Consider the following 13,506-nt stretch of genomic DNA (forward strand, 5'->3'; position numbering starts at 1 on the left):
AGCTGCCAGGGCAGGAATCCCTGGGTCTCCAGTGGGTAAACTGACACTTGTGTGGGCAGCTGGAAGGCAGTGAGACTGTGAGGGGGCAACTTTCTAGGCGGGGGTCTCCCAGTAGGACAAAGGCGGACCACTGCTGCTGGACTACAGGGCAAATGGGAGCCACCTTGGGGCTCCTGAGCCTCAAGAAGGGGGCGGGGGTATTGGGAACATGCCTGGTTTTGAAAGCACAGCACCCCAAGTCTGAGAATGACTGGAAATGCCAGACATAGCCTATCCAGCAGCAGTCTTGCTGGGTGCCTGCCAGCTGCTCTGGCCAGTCTCTCCAGGCTCTGAAGCAGAGGCTAGGAGGGGGAGGAAGTGAGTTCGCTGCCAGATATAGTTTGAGGGAGGGCTACTGACCTCTCCTGGGGCCTCAGGGCTGGGCCTGGCTGCTGAACCAGCTCCTGCAGAGACCCCCCTCCACCCCTGTCCCCCCACTCCCGCCCTCTGCCCCCCACCCCCACCCTGGCCACTCACTAAACCTCAGTGACAGTGACCGACTCTCTTTCTCCTCTCACTTTGCTGGTTGTAATCCTTCAGTCTCAACTCGGGGCATCTCTTCTCCCTCCTTCAAGTCACCTCTCTGTTCCAAAGGCAGCAAAAGCCACCTCAACCAGCCCCCCGGGACAGCACAGGTGAATTTCCAACTTGTCTCCAGCCTCTGAGCCTTGAGGTAAGGGTTGGGATCAAACCTCTGAACTTCAGAGTGACACCCAGGAGGATTTGGAGACAGTGGGTCAACTAGGCAAGAAAGGATTGGGCTGGGCATTGTAGCTCACACTTTAATTACAGAGCTTGAGAGGCAGTAGCAGGCAGATCTCTGTGACTTCAGTCCCCACCCACCTCTATATAAGTAGCTTCCGGTCAGTCAGCCAGGGCCACACGGTGAGAATCTGTTTCAAAAAGAAGGAAGGAAGGGAGAGAGGGAGGGGGGGCAGGGAGAGGGAGGAAGGGAGGGAGGGAGGGAGGGGCTGAGGACAGCAGGAGGGTGCTGGGAAGCAATTGGAATCCCCTAAGTTCGGATCCATCTTCCTCTCTGGCTCTTGCAGACTTTCTCAAGGCCCTACCTGGAGAGCCAGAATGCCCTCACCCCGAAACAGCTGCTGTGGAGTCATCTGTATCCCACCCCTACCCTCTGCTCCTCAGTGAGAGAGATGGGCTCAGCCTCTGCCCGGTGGCTTCCATAGCTTTGTAGCACACAGGTTCTGGGATTGATGCCACCCATGCCAGCCAGCATTGGTAGACAGCTTGCTTGTCTTCAGCGGAGGGTGAAGGGGCACATCAGAGGCTCCCCACCCAGGGATTCCCAACAGCACTGACCCCAGCAGGACTCAGCCACCACCCTGAGTCGGCTTCCTTCCTTCCCTTGGATCGCCTCCCAAATAAACCACTTGGACTTGAACCTCTGCCTCAGGGTTCCCAGAATTCATTATGCTCAACCTCACCCCAAGTCAGTTACTTGCTGTCCCCTCTCCAGAAACACGTCCCCTGCCTCTGTGCAGAGAACCCTAGTCATTTTGAATACTCGGTTGAAGATACTCTTGAGTCTGCCCTGAAGTTCTGTCCTTCCTGCCCTGAGTCTGCCCTGAGGGGTCTCCTGTGCCTCTGCACATGTCCCTCCGCCCAATACCCACCATGTTCTAGTCTAGCCACCCTTGCATTGGGCAATTGTAGGGGCCAAGGGCCATGAACTTCCCCCTTTGTCCACCCAGTGCCCTACACAGGCAGGGGACATCACAGGCATTATTGAAAAAATGAATGGTGACAACAGCTCCAAACCTCTGAAGAATCCCGTGTTCATTCCTTTGCCCAGACATCTACAGAGTACAGGGCCAAATGTGGGGAGATTGGCTCATAAATCATAGACACAGTGACTGCCCGGAGAGAGTCAGCATTAGACCAGAGTGGTAGGGGCATGACAGAGGCCAGCGATGGGGTATTTCAAACTCTGAGGGGATCGTCATGTGTCTGGGGTGGGGGTGGCCCGGAGAGCACCTAATTATGAGGTGCAACCCTCCTTCTGCTAGCCCCATGCATCCTCGTCTTCACAGAGTTGGAGGCGGAAAAGAAGGGCACAGTGCCATGGAGCTCCTGCAGTCAGTCCCTTCCCTTCCGCCCTTCAAAGACATCTACCCTATTGGTCATGCCTAGTCATGCTTTCTGCATGAGTATAATAAATATTATTTTGTATGGTTTGTTTTATTTGTTTATGTATTTGTTTTGAGACAAATTTTCACTATGTAATCCTGTCCAGCCTAGAACTCACTATGTAGACCAGGCTGGCTTTGAACTCAGAGTGACCTACCTACTTCCCCTGGGATTAAAGGCCTGTGCCACCATTCCTGGCCTTATTTTGCATATTTTCATATTTTAAAACTTTATGTGCATTATGTCATGCTATGGGTGCTCTTCTCTTTATATGTGCATATATATATACATACACACATACATACATGTTTTTCAAGACAGAGTTTCTCTGTAGCTCCTGAAACTTGCTCTGTAAACCAGGCTGACCTCAAACTCACAGAGATCAGACTGTCATCTCTGCCTCCCAAGTTCTGGGATTACAGGTGTGTACCACCACCTGGCATATATACATATATTTTTTATCACACTATGTTTGTGTGATTTTAGTCTTTTTGATGTGTTGTTCTAGTTCATTGATTTTATCTTTGATGTATATTCCATCATTATGTGTGTATAGACACCCTTAAATATTAAAACATAGTCTATTCCTTTATTATGTATTCATTATTTTCAATTCAGCACTCCTTGTCACCATTTCCATCTTTAGTCTGAGGCTGAGTCACCACTGAGTGGCCCAAAAACACGCCAAAGTCTCAGAGCTTCTGTTCCTTAGTCTGTGAAATGGACGGCTAACACTGAACATGTCACAAACCCTCACATGGGCTCTAGAATCAGAATACCTGGCTTCAAACCTTAGGTCTGCCACTTATCAGCCATGTGACATTGGTAAGTCACTTCAGCTATCTGGGTCAGCTTTTCCACTTTTAAAATGGGGGGGGCATGAGAGCCCAGTGTTGGTGGCACATACCTTTAATCCCAGAACTTGGGACACAGGGGCAGGCTAATCTCTGTGAGTTCGAGGCCAGCCTGGTCTACAGAGCTAGTTCTAGGACAGTCAGGGTGCCTACACAGAGAAACCCTGTCTCAAAACAAAACACTACCAACAACCAAAACCTGTCCTAGGGCTGAGGACATAGCTCTGGTGTAGAGTGTTTGCCTAGGATGCACAAAGTCCTGGGTTGGATCCTCAGCACTGCATAAACCTGATGTGCTCTCCCATGCTTGTAATCCCAAAATTGGAGCCAAGAGGATCTGAAGTTCAGGGTCATACTTTGGTACATATCAAGTATGAGGTCAGCCCAGGATGCATGAGAACCTCTCTCAAAATACAGATAAATAAGTAAGTTAATACATGGTATAATAAAAGTGTAGTCCCGCCGGGCGTTGGTGGCGCACGCCTTTAATCCCAGCACTCGGGAGGCAGAGGCAGGTGGATCTCTGTGAGTTCGAGCCCAGCCTGGACTACCAAGCGAGTTCCAGGACAGCCTCCAAAGCCACAGAGAAACCCTGTCTCGAAAAACCAAAAAAATAAAAAATAAAAGTGTAGTCCCTGGCACATAGGAGAGATAATTGTAAAATTATACTAAACCTTCTCCCTTCCCACCACTCCATCAGAGCTGGGAAGCTGGGGAAAATCACCACTTACTCTCCTCTCTCTGTCTCTGTCTCTGTCTCTGTCTCTGTCTCTGTCTCTCTCTCTCTCTCTCTCTCTCTCTCTCACACACACACACACACACACAAGACAGAGAGAAGGGGAAGGGGGACGAAGAGAAGAGACAGACAGACAGACAGAGAGAAGCCGAGGCCATGAAAGGGCTGGAGTAGCTAGAGAATCCAGAATTCAATATAACGGCTCCCTCCCAGTCCTCCTCTGCTTAACAATCTGTCACCGCCTCCTTGTCCCACCAAGGGCGGACAGCCCAGCCCTGTCCTGGCTGGGCGGGACTCCAACGCTGGGTGCCAAGGCCACCGGGCCACAGCTGCTTTCCCCGGTCGTCTTGCTCTGGCTCCGCAGGGCTCCAGGGACTCTTGGGGCCAGAGCTGCAGCACCACCCACGGCCCCTCATTCAGGTGGTGGTTCGCCTCCCAGAGCCGTCAGCCCTGACTCCCGATCGCGCGGGCTGGTGCTGTGCAGCGCAGGTGAGCATGTACGCAGGGCGGGACACGGTGGTGGTGGAGACCAAAGGGACAGGAGCTAAGGGGCGTGGGCACAGGGTGTGCAGGACAGGCCTGAGGGCTGTGGACTCGTGGTACCCTCCCCGGGGGCGGGGGAAACTAGGTGGACAATTCCTTGTGGGTAACGGTGCAAACGGTACCTGAGTACTGTGTACAGCTAGTGTGTGTGTGGTGTGCCCCTCGTGGTGGACAGATTGTGGAGTTGTCCAACAGTGTGGTGTCTATAGCTGGGAGTGACTTTGCCAGGGTGACACATGGGTTCCACAGCATGGTGCTGGAGCACCATGGCGCGCTGCTTTGCTGAGTGGGGTTGTGAGGTGTATGCTCTGTAGGGTACAGGCGCCACTATCTCCAGGTGCTCAGCTAGGGCACGGAAGGCGTCAGTGGCTATGTATTGGTACCACTGAAAGCCTCCCTCCCCTTCCTTGGAGCCTCCCTTTCCTCTCCTTCCCTCCCCCACCCCTTTCTCTCCCCAGACAGGGTCTGCTGTTGCCCAGACTAGCCTTGAACACCTGATGATCCTGCCCGCATACGCCTCCCAAAGTACCAGAGCAGTGGTTCTCATCCTTCCTAATGCTGTGACCCTTTGATTCCGTTACTCGTGTTGTGGGGGCCCCTCAACCATCAAATTATTTTCGTTGCTATTTTGTAACTGTAATTTTGCTGCTGTTATGAATCGTAATGTCAAAATCTGTGTTTTCCACTGATCTTAGGAGACCTCTGTAAAATGGTGGTTTAACCCCAAAGGGGTCTCAACCCATGGTTTAAGAACCGGTGTGCTAGAATTACTGCCCCCAACTATCTGAAAGGTTTTCAGCTGATGATTCTCGCTTTTGTACTGGGGTTTGGGAGAGTGCCAGCTCACCCCGGATATAGGAGGGTGTCAGAGGTCAGGCTTCCTGACCCTCTTATCTCCTGCCCCTTCAATATGCAAGAGATACTTCTCTGAAATCTCACCCTTTAGCTCCCAAATTCCTGTGGACTCCTCTCTAGTGTCTCTGCATTTGTTTTCATGTAAAACATCACCCTGACAAGGCTTCACTGGGGGGCTGACTTGGGTTGGCAGTATTTACCCAGTGATTGGAGTCCTCCAGCACTCTGCAGAGGACAGTCTCCCCCACTCCCAAATGACTCCACAGTGTGGGGCTTCCTAGTCATTATGCTACAGGAGGGTGTCTTGGTCACTTCCAGTGCAAGGGACAGAAGACCTGAATTTCTAGGGAGAATGAAGAAGAAGGAGTTTCCATAGCAGCCTGGGATGACAAGGAGGCCTCGGCATCCTGGTGTGTTTCAGCCACAGCTCTGGCTTTTTACTTACAGGACTTGGGGGAGATGGTGATGCCCTCCAGTTCTTTACTTTGTAGAATAGAGATAGTAATAGTATTTACCCTATAGGGTTACTGTGAGACTGACCAACTTCCTGAATATAAATAAAGTGTTTGCACAGTACCTGGCTCACTAAAACACTTAACAGCTGGTATCAAAACTATGATGACAGTGATGGAGGTCCCCGCATGAATGGGTCCCTGCACTCTCACAGAGTCAATGGTTCTGAGAGACATGACAGGTGGAATCTCAGAGCCCTCCAGTTTGGGCATCTGTGGAGTTATTCCTGTCCCCAAACTGTGTCATCTCAGTTGCTTTCTCAGCGACTCCCTGTCTCCTGGCAAGTCACAGGCTAAGAGGGGAAGTTGCATGGCTGAGGACAGAGCGTGGGAGCGAGGCTTAAGGGCAGCCTAGGCTTTAGATGGGTGCGTCTCCATTCTGATAACCTCTGTGAGGGATAGACAAATAGCCTGTGCCCTTGGGGTGTAAACTTGGCAACTATGAGGAACAGAGGCTAGTGTCCCCCCGCCTAGAACAAGGAAAACTGAGATGAGTAGGGTGTAGATATTTGATCATCCATTCAAGGCAGTTCCTGGGAGTTGGGGAGACTATGAGATCAGAGCTGAGCTACTGGCCCACATGGCCCAGGAAACCCCTCAGGCTAGACTTTACTTCTGAGGCTAAAACATTTGTGTTGGCAGCATAAGAGCCCTTACTCCTGCTGACTTCATAGGGCCAGTTTGGAGATGGTGTGCCCAGAGGCCTTGGAGGACAAGGGGACATAAAAGGCAGTGTTGGGAACTGTGGAAATATTTTGGGGGAGGGCATGTAAATATATCTCCTGTGTCAGGGTGTTGTAATGGGCCGCTGGAAGGCTCAGGCAGAAGCAGGACCAGCCATTGTCCTGTTGTCCACTGTCCCCAAGCAGGGGTTACTTCTTTCCCAGAGGCCCACAGGGTCTGGAGGACAGAGCCCTGCTGAACAGGGGGTGTGGCCCTCACCTGATTTGCTGAGTGCCCAGTGAGGCTAGTTCTTCCTTCTCAGCTGTTAGGTGGTAGGATCCAGTGATGCTGGCTACTCTTCTGGCCTGCTTTTCTTTAATCTGTAATTATGAATGTACTCGCTTAAGTTCTAGTCCTACTGTTACTTTGCACTTAGCTCCATAAGCCCCCTGCTTCCATCTCCCTGTATTTCAAAAAGAAATTGGGAAGCAGAAACTGGTAAAAGAAAATGGATGTATTAACAGTTGGGCCAAATCAGGGCTGTCTTAGAATTTATAGAAAGCCAGGTGTGGCACATGCCTATAGTCCCAGCACTTGAGAGGCAGAGACAGGAGGATAACAGTAAGTTCAAGGCCAGCCTGGTCTGCATATTGAACTCTGGGATATTCAGGAGTACATAGAGAGACCCTGACTCAAAAATAAGTAAATAAATAAACAAAAAGTCACAAAACAAAGGTAAAGACATGTAAATTTTTTTTATTTTTTTTGTTTTAATTTTTGTTTTTTTGAGACAGGCTTTCTCTGTATAGTCCTGGCTGTCCTGGAACTCACTCTGTAGGGTTCAATGTCTTGAACTCAGACATCTGCCTGCCTCTGACTCCTGAGTACTGGGATTAAAGGCCTGTACCACCACCACCTGGACAAGACACATGTAAATTTCACTGTGAGACAGGTTAATGTATCTTTTCCAGAGTTGCAGGTGGCCTGGCCCAAGGTTGCCTCCATTCTCCTTTATAGAAAGACTTTCACTCAAACCCAAAGAGAAAACAGAGTTGTAAAGATCCCCCATTCTTGGTTTGCTTTTCAGGGGCATGGGGATTTGAGATGGGATCTTGTGTAGTTTAGGTTGACATGGCACCCACTATATAGCAGGGACTCCGATCTTCCTGCCTCTGCCACCCAAGGACTGAAGCTGACTCCAGATATGGGCTTATGGCCTGCAAGATCTGCCCCTCCCGTTTTGTTTTCAGGCCTCACATATCCCAGGCTTGGCCATGACTTCACTGTGTCATGGAGGAGGATCTGGAATGTCCCATCCTGTCTCCACCTCCTAAGAGCAGGGATCACAGGCATGGACCACCAAGCTCAGGTCATGCAGTGCTGGGGATGGAGTCCACAGCTTCATGTATGCAAGGAAAGAACTCTGCCAACTGAGCCTCATCCCAGCCTTAGAGAAAACACTCCCAGCGAATATCGTGAGGTGTAAGAGTCCCGCCTATTCTGGATCCAGAAGAATTCTTTTTTTTTCAATAATTATTTTTGAAAAAGATTCTTTTATAGGAGAGGTGGGAGGGGGAACTGGGATTGGACTGTAAAGAATAAATTAATAAAATGTAAAAAATTAAATTAAGGAAAAGTACAAAAATTAAAGAAAACAGATTTATTATATATACAGTGTTGTGCCTGCATGTATGCCTGTAAGGCCAGAGGAGGGCACCAGATTTCATTATGAATGTTTGTGAGCCATTATGTGGTTGCAGGGAATTGAACTCAGGACCTATGGAAAAGCAGGCAGAACTCTTAACCTCTGAGCCATTGCTCCAGCCCTAATTTATTTATTTTTATTTCATGTGAATTGGTGTTTTGCCTACCTGCATGTCTGTGTGAGGGTGTCAGAATTTGGAGTTACAGACAATTGTGAGCTACCATGTGGGTGCTGGGAATTGAACCCCAGTCCTTTGGGAGAGCAGTCAGTGCTCTTAACCGCTGGGCCATCTCTCTTGCCACCTTCCCAGAAAATTCTTGGTTGTTGGTTCTGTTCTTCAAGAGTGAGTAGAAACTTTTTCCAAGTCTCCTTTGGAGGTCAGCTCCGAGTCCTGACCGCCATATGCCTGTGACGTGCACTTATTTTTGCAGGTCAGAAAAAGGTGATGACCTGATAACTTCTGGAAGAGACACACCTGCCTCTTTTGTTTGTTGTTTTGGCTTCTTTAAGACAGTGTCCCACTATGTAGTCCTAGCTGTCCTGGAACTCACTATGTAGACCAGGCTGGCCTCCAACTTAAAGAGATGCAGCTGCCTCTGACTTTGTGCTGGGATTAAAGGAGTGTGCCACCACTGCCAGCTACGTGTAAGTGCACACCTTTAATCCCAGCACTTGGGAGGCAGAGGCAAGCAAATCTCTGTGAGTTCAAGGCCAGGCACACAGAGAAACCCTATCTCGAAAAATAAAAAAATAAAAAGAAAGAATGAAAAGAATATTTCCTCCTCCTCCATCAGGGTTTCAGCATAATTACCCTAATAGTCTGTGACTATCCAAACATTGGCTGTAGCCCAAACGCCAACTTTCTATACTCTGACAATAACATGCCCCAATTCCCACTCTAATGCTCCAGAATTTTGCACCCCAGCACCCCCCACTCATCTCCCACTTTGGCAATATGACATTCACAAGCGCTACCAGGACAGTCAAGTGACCATGTTGCCAGGAATGATGACAGTGAGCCCAGAGGCCCCTCCCCCCCCACACCGGACACGGAAGGCAGTCAGTGGGCATGGCTCTCAGGGGTGATTGGACTCAGTGGAGGGGAACATTGGGTGCTGATCAAGAGTAAAGAGCTGTGGGGACACTGGGTGCCTCTGAGGGTCATTGAGAGGAAGACGGCCGAGAATAAGGGAAGCAGCAGAAGGAACCCCAAAGGCCAGCCTTTTCTCTGAGACGTACCTACCTCCCCCACCAGGCTTGGGGAGACAGAGAAACTCCAGTGGTGCTACAAGAGTGGGCATGCGCGGCTGGCTGGGCTTTAACTGTGTGGTTTTTATGGAGTCTGGCTCCCCTCTCCCGGACTGAGCACTTGGCAAGCAGGGCTAAAACTGCTCATGAGCCTCTTTCCAAAACTCTGTGTGTGGCAGAATGCCACGGTGCCGGGCAGTCCTCAGATGCTGGCTGAATAATGGCTAACGAGTGAGTGAATGAGTGGTCTGGTGTGCCTGCTTCCCCTCCTCTCCCAGCCCTCACCCACAGAGAACTTGATCTCAGACTAACAGCCTGAGACATGGAACCACTGAGAGTTCAGGTGGGGGCTGGATGTCACCCCTTCCTCTCCAGTCCGGTCTGAAGCTTCCGACCGCAGGAAGGAGCCGAGCATTAGGGGAAGTCCAGGCAGCAGGCGGGAACACTCTAAAGATGGTAAATGGGTGGAGGGGTACTGGGTCCCACGCCTGGTGTTATAACAAAGCCCATGGGGGACCTTGGCGGATTTCATGGCGGGTGAAGGACAAACGTGCCAGGCAGACAGAGCTTAAGTGAGAAGATTTATTAGAAAGGGAAGGGGGGGGATGGAAAGAGAACAGAGGTAAAGAGACACAGAGACAGAGGACAGAAGAGAAGAGGGAGACAGGAAAAGTCCTCTCTACCCCTTCAGGGTAACAGAGGGAAAGAGAGAAGAAGTGGGCTGGGTTTTTTTTTAAGGGTCCTTTACACCTGTATGCATGCTGCATAGTGATGTAGCAGCCATGGGACCCTGGGATGACCAGGGTACTGCCTGAGTGCGTTCTGCCAGGAGACAGGAGGCAGGCCAGCATAACATGCCTGAATCCTTACTTACCCCTGGGAGGCAGGACAAGAGTGGGCGTGGCCTAGGTCCAAGCAGTAAAGAGCTATCTGAGAAGGGCGAGCAGGGCTCAAGGACCAGGCTGCCCACAGCTGGCTCCTCCGGAAGGAGTCTTCGTCTCCCCCACTCCCACACCTACCCCACCCAGCCGCCAAGCTCTACCGACGTCTCTCCATCAGTTCTCCTGTCTCGGCCCTTAGGTCAGGACCCCAGCTCTGGAACCCTCCCCAGCCTCTTCCTTCCCTTAAGCCCTTTTTCCCTCTGCCCCGTCTGAGAAAGTGGCTTCTCCGTGACCACACCGCTCCACCGCTCTCTCCATTCTTCAGGGGTCACTCGGCCCCTCACCGCTCTAGTGATCCTGCACTATTCCCGTCTTGGCAGTCACCCTAGGTGGCCCTTCCCACTTAACATATGTCTCTTCCAATTGTGTCTGATGCCTATGTCTTCTCCCGCACTTCCTGCTGTGCCCTGAACAACAAAAAGAAAGGCAAAGTGGGTACCTTTCTGTGGACCCTGCCAAGGCATGCCACCAAGCAAACACGCCATGCACAACAGAGTTAGTGCAAGGGGCTTATTGGGGGAGAATGAAAGGGCACAGAGTGGGGACTTGAGAGTGGCAGCAGACAGAGCCGGGGAAAAAACAAGAGGAAGAAGAAGAGAGGCAGGAGGCAAGGGAGCAAACTGTGCCCGGAGGCCACTTATAACGGGTGCACATGTCACATCGCTGATGGCGGAAAGGCACCTGGTGACAGATGATGACCTAACTTAACTGCTTTGGGCTGCTGCCATGGTGAAAACTAACAAAGACTGTCATGGCTGCAGGGTCAGCTCTGGTCCCTCCTGTGCTGTGTCAGAGACCCCACAGGACAAGGCCGTGTGGGCAAACAAGCCCTTCTGTAGACAGCTTTAATGAGCCTTCTCTGTGGAATCCTCAATTGCCTCTGGCCACGGGCACACTCCCACTCCTCATGGCTAACTGACCTCACCAGAGGACTAGAAAGTAGGGACATCAAGGAAGAAAGAACAGTTCTGAGCCAGTCCGCCAGCCTCTTGGCCCCTGGACTCCATCTGGAAGCCCCTTATGCATTCTTTTTTTTTTTTTTTTACATGCATCGGTGTTTTGCCTACTTGCATGTCTGTGTGAAGGTGTCAGATCTTGGAGTTACAGACAGTTGTGAGCTGCCATGTGGGTGCTGGGAGTTGAACCTGGACCCTCTGGAAGAGCAGTCCATCTCTCCAGCCCCTCTGATGCATTCTTTGGTTCTTCATTTAACTCCAACTAAATGTCATGTAGTGTGTGCTCATCTTCTGAAGGCCCATAACCTTGTCATTCCTGTCCCAGTGATCAGGACCTTCACTCCCAGCCCCAGGACCTCAGGCAGAAAGGGGAAAGTCCTTCAGTGCCATCATCCACTCAACAGCCTTGTTCCTGCAAAGCTCCTGAGTGCTAGCTGAAAGGTGCCGGACACAGTGCTCTGATACTCATGGGGACACAGGGTCCCAGTCACAGAACACAAAGACCTACAGAGCTCAACAAAGAACTTTCCCATTACGTTTGTCAGAAGGTTCTTTGGCTCAAGGTAAAAATCTTCCAACCCACCTCAGTAGCTCTTGTGCATGGAAGTTTCACCAAACACACATTCCTGATGGTATAATAATTGTGGGAAGGTCTGTATGTGTGACACACAAATGTTACAACCTTGTCCTTTTCCTCTACCCTGTGGTAGTCTCTTTGCCCCATCCATCTGTCTGTCTGTCTGTCTATCTATCACCTCTCTATTATCTATCATCTCTATCTATCATCTATCATCTCTATCTATTATCTATCATTTTTCTTTTTTTTAAATATTTATTTATTTATTTATTACATATAAAGTGTTCTGCCTACATGCCAGAAGAGAACACCAGACTGAATTGTGGATGGTTGTGAGCCACCATGTGGTTGCTGGGAATTGAACTCAGGACCCCCCAGAAGAGCAGTCAGTGCTCTTAACCTCTGAGCCATCTCTCCAGCCCCCGCTATCTATCATTTTTCTATCGTCTGTCTATCATCTCTCTATCTATTATCTATCATCTCTATCAACCATCATCTCTTCTCTATCATCTATCAATCCATTTACCATCTATTATCTCTATTATCTCCCTTTTTCTATCATCTATCTATCATCTCTATTATCTATATTTTCTATTATCTATCTATCTATCTCTAGCAGTGAGCGCTCACTAATGTTTAACTGATTGTGTTGCCCTCCCCATTGAGCACAGGACTATCCCAGTGACTGACTCCACCCTCTCAAGCAAATATTTGCCTTCTTTTTATCTGGGAGGGGGGAGCCATAAATCTTTTCTGCTTTTCTCTTTGACTTTGGCTTCTAGGATGTTTGGTCACCGTATTAACCTGTGTCTCTGCCTCTGATGGGATCATGTGGTACACTTGGCTATTGTTTGAGTCAGCCAGCTCTTTCTGGACAGGGGTGGCATAAATCTAAAGCAATCAATGAGTAACTCTTCTGAGAGAGTTCACTGACTTCTTGGACTTTCGCCTTTTTTTTCTATCGTCTCTCCAGCAGCATGAGTCATGAGACACTACTCACATGGGGAGGACATGGACCGGTTCAAAGCATTGTGTTCAAAACCTTGATCCAACACTACGAAGCTTTGAAAGTGTCAGACAGATCGCTCAGAACAGTGAAGGATAACACTGCACCTCCTTTAGGCAGTGGGGAAGGGCTAGCTGGGCCAGTCATAAGCACTGTCCTGGAGGGCCACTGCGGAGGCACTGACTGTCTGCAGTGTTCCTCTAATGGTGGAGATGCCTTCTAGTAAGTTGGGGCAGGGATTCAGCCTGCAGCTCTGACATTCCCACGGATGCTCCAAGGCACAAAGTTCACACTTTTAGTTGACTTAAGTTGAGCTGATTTGTGGCCAGGATCCTCCAATAGATCTAGAAGGGAACGGAGGAGCCTGGACTAGCGACTGGGCCCTCCTGCCCGCTCTGAGTTCCCTACTGTTGGGATTACTGGCGTGCACCACCACATCCAGCAAGAACTGTGTGATACTCTTGCTCATCACTAAGTCATCCAGAGGAGCCCACCAAGCATAAAGAACCTAAAACAAGCGGAAGGTGAGACTTCAGGGGAGTGGGAGGCCTCCTCTGCCTGGGAAGGACCCTGTCCCCTCCAGAAATCCCACTGACCCACATTCTGCCCTTTGAACTCCAAAATGCAGAGCAACTTTCCTGAGTTTTTAAACATTTCACTCCGTTTTACACTGGGGTGTACACACATGTCTGTGCCACAGTGCACACAGGAAGATGAGAGGAT

General features: G+C 50.1%; 1 protein-coding gene and 1 long non-coding RNA gene across 2 annotated transcripts in view; both read left to right on the forward strand.

Annotated features, from left to right (window-relative positions):
* The first annotated feature begins 506 nt into the window (after positions 1-506).
* LOC121135311 lies at positions 507-1,441 on the forward strand. The gene is made up of 2 exons (XR_005872473.1): positions 507-712; positions 1,089-1,441. It is a non-coding gene; the product is annotated as an uncharacterized LOC121135311 (long non-coding RNA).
* A 2,671-nt stretch (positions 1,442-4,112) lies between these two features.
* Positions 4,113-13,506, forward strand: part of P2ry6 (pyrimidinergic receptor P2Y6) — a 34,747-nt gene continuing 25,353 nt past the window's right edge. Inside the window, exon 1 of the mRNA XM_013116377.3 lies at positions 4,113-4,266. The gene's annotated coding sequence lies outside the window, so the exon portion shown is untranslated. The remainder of the gene's footprint in view (positions 4,267-13,506) is intronic.

Source organism: Mesocricetus auratus, unplaced genomic scaffold (genome assembly GCF_017639785.1).
Source record: "Mesocricetus auratus isolate SY011 unplaced genomic scaffold, BCM_Maur_2.0 Super-Scaffold_4256, whole genome shotgun sequence".
NCBI lineage: Eukaryota > Metazoa > Chordata > Mammalia > Rodentia > Cricetidae > Mesocricetus > Mesocricetus auratus.